The sequence below is a fragment of the Larimichthys crocea genome, chromosome XIII, assembly GCF_000972845.2.
Source record: "Larimichthys crocea isolate SSNF chromosome XIII, L_crocea_2.0, whole genome shotgun sequence".
Classification (NCBI taxonomy): Eukaryota; Metazoa; Chordata; class Actinopteri; family Sciaenidae; genus Larimichthys; species Larimichthys crocea.
This window is the reverse complement of record NC_040023.1, coordinates 19,137,007-19,144,265: the sequence shown is the minus strand read 5'-3', so window position 1 is coordinate 19,144,265 and position 7,259 is coordinate 19,137,007. Positions and strand designations below refer to the sequence as shown.

General features: G+C 39.5%; 1 long non-coding RNA gene across 1 annotated transcript in view; it reads right to left on the bottom strand.

The window, feature by feature from the left end:
* The window catches only part of LOC109142395 (uncharacterized), a 19,376-nt gene that overhangs the window by 11,639 nt on the left and 478 nt on the right, over positions 1-7,259 (bottom strand). The gene's annotated exons all lie outside the window — the stretch shown is intronic.

Sequence of the window (7,259 nt, the reverse complement as noted above, 5' to 3'; positions counted from 1 at the left end):
TAGCAGATAAATGGGAAGCAAATGCATTCAGATCAATACTGAGCTGAGAGAGAGGGTGAATGGGGTTGAGAAGAGAAGTGGAAGAAGGTGGTGAGTAGAGAGGGAGGGGCCACAGAGGGACTGATTAATCATTCCTGTATTGTTATTGACTTTCTGTTAAAGGGGGTGAGTCAGACTCTGAATTATGTGTTTGTGCGTATACATGTGTGTGTGCGTTGTACGGTGCTCAGTGAGAGCACAAAGTCATCAATTACAGCACTAGACTTCCCAAAGGTTTGTACACTGTAGCTAGTTCAGTCGTGCTCTGACTACCTTTTTCATTCCTAATGTGTAGCTACAACTTTCAGGCAGTTACTTTGCATATTCAGCACAATAGCTGTGAAGGATTTAATTATTCATATTCTGTAAAAAGGGCTAATATGCTGTTCCATTTTGAACAGGAACGGGGAAGCAAAGGGGGCGAACAGGAAATCCCCTGTGAGGAGTTAATGAGGAGCTGACGACTGAACAGACACAACAGAGAGGGAAGGAGGGAGGCTGCTGGAGGTGGAGGAGGGGAAATGCCGCCCTGACATCTGACCCTCTGACTGTGACCTTGTTCATTGTCTGAGAGGTTAGAGAGTGGACACACCTGAACACTGGCCACATGCAAGCACACACACATAACACACACACAACACACAATATTTTAAAAAAGATACTCTCCAACTAATTCTTTCAAATCAAATAGCCAGCAATGCTCTGCCCAATCCACCTCAAAACTCATAATTAAATAAATAAAATTGACGTAATTAGTTAACAATTATAACAGCATGACACCAATGTCAGACGTTGCCAAGGGCGGTGTTTTCCTCTAATTGCGACCCTTTTTAAAAACAGCAACTTATCAGAGGACAGGGGGGGCTGAGCTAACTGAATGAAAACCCCATTCAATGTTACCTTGAACTTGAACAATGAGTCTGGTGTTTGTGCTGGGGCCACTTCCTGACCTTTCCATCCTTCTGTGGAAGCAACCAACCGCAGCCTCTCCTTTCATCTTACAGACGTGACCCTGACAACCCACGCTGACCAAAGAACAGCCGGCAAAGGCAGGTTTTACATCCACGGCTGACTTCAGAATCTTTGACTTGTAAACGCTTGTTTTTATGTACTGATGTGTCATGTTTACAGACCATCATTTCAGTCAACCAGTTGCTACTTGCCATCGGACTGACTCATTTTTATTGGTATGGAGCCATTGAGGTGACTGTTGGTGCCCTGAACCACGAGGTTCATTTTCCAATGGTTCACTGAGCAGACAGACAATAAACACAAATGATTCCTCCTCCCCTTCACCTTCCTTTTTTCCCCCTTTCCTGTCACAGACACTCGCTTTTTCACCCACTTGTCTTCGCCTCACAGGTGGCCCATTTCTTTATGCCTTCATCTTTCTTTTACCCGCTGTCTTCACACTGTACCCACCTCTCCTCCTCTCTGTCTGGCACCAGAGAGCTGGCACACTCTGAGGTGTCGTCGTGTGACGCGGGCAACTCACACCTCCGACGCCACTGCAGAGCATGTGTATCACCGCCACGCATAATGGAAAGCCTTGTGAATGCCGTCAATATGCCAGAGGAGACGTAGTGATACTTCAAACCATTTGATCTATAAACTTTTAGACTTTTTGGGTGACAACTAATGATTATTTTTTTATTCAGTTAATTTTTTTCAAATGGCCATTGCTCAAGCTTTAAAATGTCAGAAGCGGCCAGCATTAATTTACCGAGCAGTGTCAAATTACTTAAAGAAAAACTTTAATAGGCTGACACCAGCTAATTTTAGGCAAATGTGTTTGATGAATGATTAAAACAATTATGTGAATGCTGACTGCATTTACAGTTCGCTTTCTCGGTGAGACATACATGAGGTGATCAACACCACTCTCAAATCTGTACGCAGAAAAATGAAGCTACACCTAGCTGTTAACTCGGCTCAGCACAAAGACTAGTAACAAGTTTGAAGGTGACAAAATGTACTTGTTTAATCCGTTAAAAAAAATGGTGTTGGTTGGAAGATACTGTTACTTCTGGAGAGAGTCCAGCTAGCCTTAATGCTAAGCTAACTGACTAAAGTATTATATTTAACTGGCAGATGTGAGATTGTTTTCGAACTAACTCAAAAAGAAAGCAAAAATGTTGAGCAATCCCTCTAAAACGATGTTGTTTCAACTTCAGATGTTCATGTACAATTTATGTTTTTTTTTTCAGTCTCTGTGATTCTTGTCCTGATTTTACCTGAGCAGGAAAGCTAAGTGGCAGTCACATTACCTGATCTAATGCTGAAGACAAAGACTGTGTGGGCAGGTGGTGACTATTTCCTGGTTCACATATGATCTAACTCATGAGATATGAATAGACAATGCCTGATGACATGAAAAAAAAGCCCATTCCTCAGGAATCATACATACATACATAGTGAAGACGACACGAAGCCGATAGATAATACTGTGCTAGAATTATCACACTCACACAGAGTTTCAATATCTATCACTTTTTTTTACCCAACCCCCAACTCCTGAGGCTCTTCAGATGTCTATGAGACATCTGAAGAGCCTGAGAGAAGAAGGGAGGTGGCGAGGATCAAAACTTGAGACAGAACATAGCAGAAAAAGAGCGAGACAGAGGTAGGAACGTGGCGACAAAGATGGAGATCAAATGAGAAATGGATGTGAAAGACGGGAGAGACAGACATGGGGGAAGAGGGTAAAAAAGGGGATCGAGATAGTTTGGCGAGGTAAGAGGCAAAGCTGAGACCTACTAATGCACAACTGAGGAATTCTCACTGCTGACTCCAAACACATTCCTACAGCCTGCAAATATTAACCCCCACCTCACCACCTCTGCCTCCATCTGAATGCACAAGGCAGCCACCTGGCCTCTACATGAGGAAACTATTCATTGATATCAAATCGGTTGCTGGAAGAGACTCTAAGACTGCAGTCGAAAGGAATGAAAAGCAGAAAAAACATGATTATAATCAACGTGGTAGAGCTAGGCTCTGCACATGGTCATCACCAAATGCTAACGAGTGGTAATTTGCAGTCTAATACCCAGAAATCACGTAGGCAAATTTTACTCAGCACATACTCGACAATGAAGCAGTCTCACAATATGCAAGCAAATGTGAATGGAGCTTTTTCAGAAGTGCTCTCTTGCTGCTTGCCAGAAAAATGTTTGACATTTACTCCTAAATCATGTTCATCAGCTGACTGTGGAGGCAAACAGGGAGAATTTATGAATCTATTGTGAATAGGTCAGTACTGTAATTTTGTCCTTTTTTTGCAGCCAGACTTTTGGATTTATTACTTACTGAAGCATGTGATCTGAGAGAAATCTGAGATAACAGACAGGACATTAATATTTACTTCAGTGTAAAAAATTGTGCACAATTACTTCTAGTAAATTTTAAAGATTGATTAAGTGATCTTTTAGATTGATTATGAAGCACTGTTTTCCTTTAATTAATAGTATTTGGACACAAAGTAGAAAAAATGTGTGGAGAAAGTGAGGCAGACAGCACTGGAGACAGTTAATGTGGTACATGTCTTAACCACGAGGCCACCATGATGGATAGATATTAAAACTTGAGTTTAAAAATAAGATATTTTAGTTCATTTTTCAATGTTTAAAAAAATTCTGACAAAGATATGTCTTGAGTGGGAGATTTTACAGCTGAAAAATAAACTATGGACAAACTATAATGATGACACTGTTTCTAAACTATGTCAAACACATCTTTGACATTTCTGTATTGCTACTGTATTATTTGACAGAAATAAACACTGACACCAATATATCTGTCATACACATCAGCCAATATGTACTGTCGTCACTCTATTTCAAATAAGTATAATATCAAGTAAAACAACAATAAAATATATTAAATTATCATTAGTGAAAGAAGTATTTAAATCTTCTGCATAAAACCAATTAACAGAGAATATAACTAGTATGAAAGTATTAACAAAATATTCTAGAAGTATCAAAAGTAAAAGTACTTGTTATACAAATGTGTTATTACATATTTCAAAATAGGATATTGGATTAGTATTATCTATGTAACATGTAAGGAGCATGAGTTGGTTGAGGTGAAGCTAATTAGGTAGATTTATCCTAATTAAGTTTCATATCATATCATATATTAAGATAACCATATGTTTAGTTTAGTAAGCAATTAGTGGCTACAGCTGTCAGAAAACTGTAATGGAGTAAGAGTAGAACATTTCAAAATCTATATAATAATAATTAGTCTATCTCACACAATATCAACATCGCCCAGCAAGTGACAAAAATATCAAGACACCTCCTGCAACCTGAGTAAATTTCACGTCAGTCCAAGATTTAAACTGGTAAAACATAATCAGCACTGTGCTTATAAAGTAAGAAAGCCCTCTGGGTGTCCAGATGGAGCTCTCTCAGCTCCAGCCCCATTTCAGCCCCATGTCCTAGAGAAGGCAGACAAACACTGATGCAATTGGAACACTGAGTCCAGGGGGAATAGCTCTCACTCAGACCGTGAGAGAGCGTTAGTACATCCACAGCGGTCACATGGTGCAGCACTTTCTGTCCATGCCGGGGCCCGCTGCCTGTTGTGTGTGGCCGTTTTTCCATCCCTTTCACACCAGAACTACATAATTGATAGCGAAGGCCGAGTTATGTTTTATAAAGTGAAGACATTAATGGCTTTCCTGCACTCTAAAGTTTAGATGTCCCAGGGTCAGTATGTGGCGTCCTGAAGTTGGAGAGGTTTTAAATAACTAATACATTCCTTGTCGGGACAATAAGCCAGGATAATCAATTATTTCTGCCAAAGTATTCCGTGTTGTTATAAAGATGAATTGCTTTCGAGATATACTGAATGCCTCAACTGCTCATATTCTTCAAGTCTTATGATATGATAGATTGTCTTAATGCCACAATAGCAGCTTCTTAGTCTTAGTGCTTTCAATGGTTTTGTGAAAACTGAACAAAAGGTAAATCAAAGGAGAAGCTCCACATTTGATTCATGTTGGATTCACAAACCACAGATTTTAAATATTAATAGTAATAGTATTTTGCTGTTATTACAGAATATTCAAATAATTAGTGGTCAGTCATTCAAACTATCAGCAGGCTATCTTCTATACTGTACAAGCATCAGAACATGTAACAGAAACTCTATGGGTTTAATGAAAACTGAGCATGTGTAGAAGAAAAAAACCCCCACAAAAAACAAGTGGTTTGATGCCAAAAGAAAGTCTGTAAACTGTCTGGTATATTTGAACAGTGAGTTGAGGACAGTAGATAAATGCAGTGACTCCACTTTTAGCCGTGCAGGCTAAAGTGTCACATCGAGCTCCCACTGCTGGATAACATCACACCACTCACCAATTCAGAGCATCCAGGTCAGTGTAGTTACAATTCACTGATCCCGAATTCTCAAATGTGAAGATTTGCTTGTCTATTTCATTTTCTATTGCAGTAAATTGAACAAAATTAGCATTTTGGACTTTGGCAAAATGTGACTGTGGTGTTTTTCAGCATTTTAATTGAACAGAAATAACTGACAGATTTTCAGTTGATGGTGAAAATAGTTCATGCATCATCAGCATATTAGATATTTGTGCATCGACTGTTGCTGATATTTCTTTGGGCCAAAACCTTCTTAAAAAATATAATCATTATATTGTGCATTTTATTCATTCCTTTATTTGCACTTTATTTGGTATTTTAAATGTTTCACCCCAATGTGAGTAAGGACTAATAGCTCTTCCTGAACAGCTGAAATAAATGAGGAGTACTTGAATTTCACTGGTCAAGGGGACTTCATTATGCATAGTGTAAAAGCAATTTGAATGGGCGCTATATAAGTACAGTCCATTTATCATTTACCATTTATCCAAGGTCTTCTTTCAGCTCCATGAACAAGATAAAATGTGTCCACATGAAAAAGGCCAGATGAGAGACTGAGCATCTCTGTATTTGACCATCCTATACCATCATAACATCTGTAATAAAATGTATCAACATCAGTAAACCACTTTTGTTTTTTATTGTTCAATAAAATCATCTTCCACCAAAAAACAAATATGTGTGTTTAACTGTCCTTCCCTGCTAATCGGCCTTTGCTAAACCAAATCTATGGGTGCAAACCAGCCACCAATCATCAAAGTCGGCTGTCTAGGACTTTAGCTCCAGTATTAAGAACTGAATTATACCTGCATTCAAACACAGCTATCAAGACCACCATCATCCTCACAATCAGCCTCTGATCCGCCGATCAGGGTAAACTCTTTTTCTACCCTCTGCTAAATGGCACACCCTGGCAGAAACACAACGGGGGTATCTTTGTGAGTTGGTTTCAGTCAGAGGTACGGAGATTGAGAGCTCATATCAAGTCTCCATGGAAATGGACAGGCTTGTTAAAAACATAGATAACTAAGGATATATCACAGGCTCTCGAGCGCACATGCGGGAGAGAACAGTAACTATATTAAACAATGGAGGCTGAGAGCGAGGAATGAGGATGAGGAGGTGAGAGCTGCCTGGGCGCAAAGCATTAAGGTATTCAGAGTAGTAAGTTAGGTGTTAGTGGACGCTGAGAGCCATACAGATGAGGTTTGGTCATGTGTTACAGGGACACATACTGAGAGCACAAACAAACAGTAAAGGGAAGTAGAGGGTGGGACGTGTCGATTCCAGACAAGGGAGGATGATGGCCAAATAATTCAAATAGTTTGTGTTATATTTTTACAGTTTCAGCTGAAAGTATAAACCAAAACTAGGTCAGACATTCACCCTATAACAGAATGTTCAGTACACCTAAAGCTTTACAAAGACAGTGATCAACACACAATAACGGCACAAAAGTAAGTGCCCCGAACCCGTTCCTCCTTCCCCTTCGTCCTATCAACTGGGCCCCAAAACCAGCCTGAGTCTTTGACAAACTCTGAGCTTAATTTCTGGCAAGAGCTCTTTCAGCAAACATACATATTATGTCAAGCAAATACAAGATAAAAGGCATGGCTAGATTATAGGAGAAGCGTTGAAACAGGCAAAAATGTTCCAGCGGGAGAGGGAGGAAAGAAAATGACTTTAGGTGCACAAACCAACAGAAACCATAGCAGAGCCGAACACAGAAATCAAGACAGATAGATGGCAAAACAGTAAAAGACAGGAATAATGTGCGTATTCGATTACTTTTCTTTTTAAAATAAATAATATAAAACATTTAAAGATTTT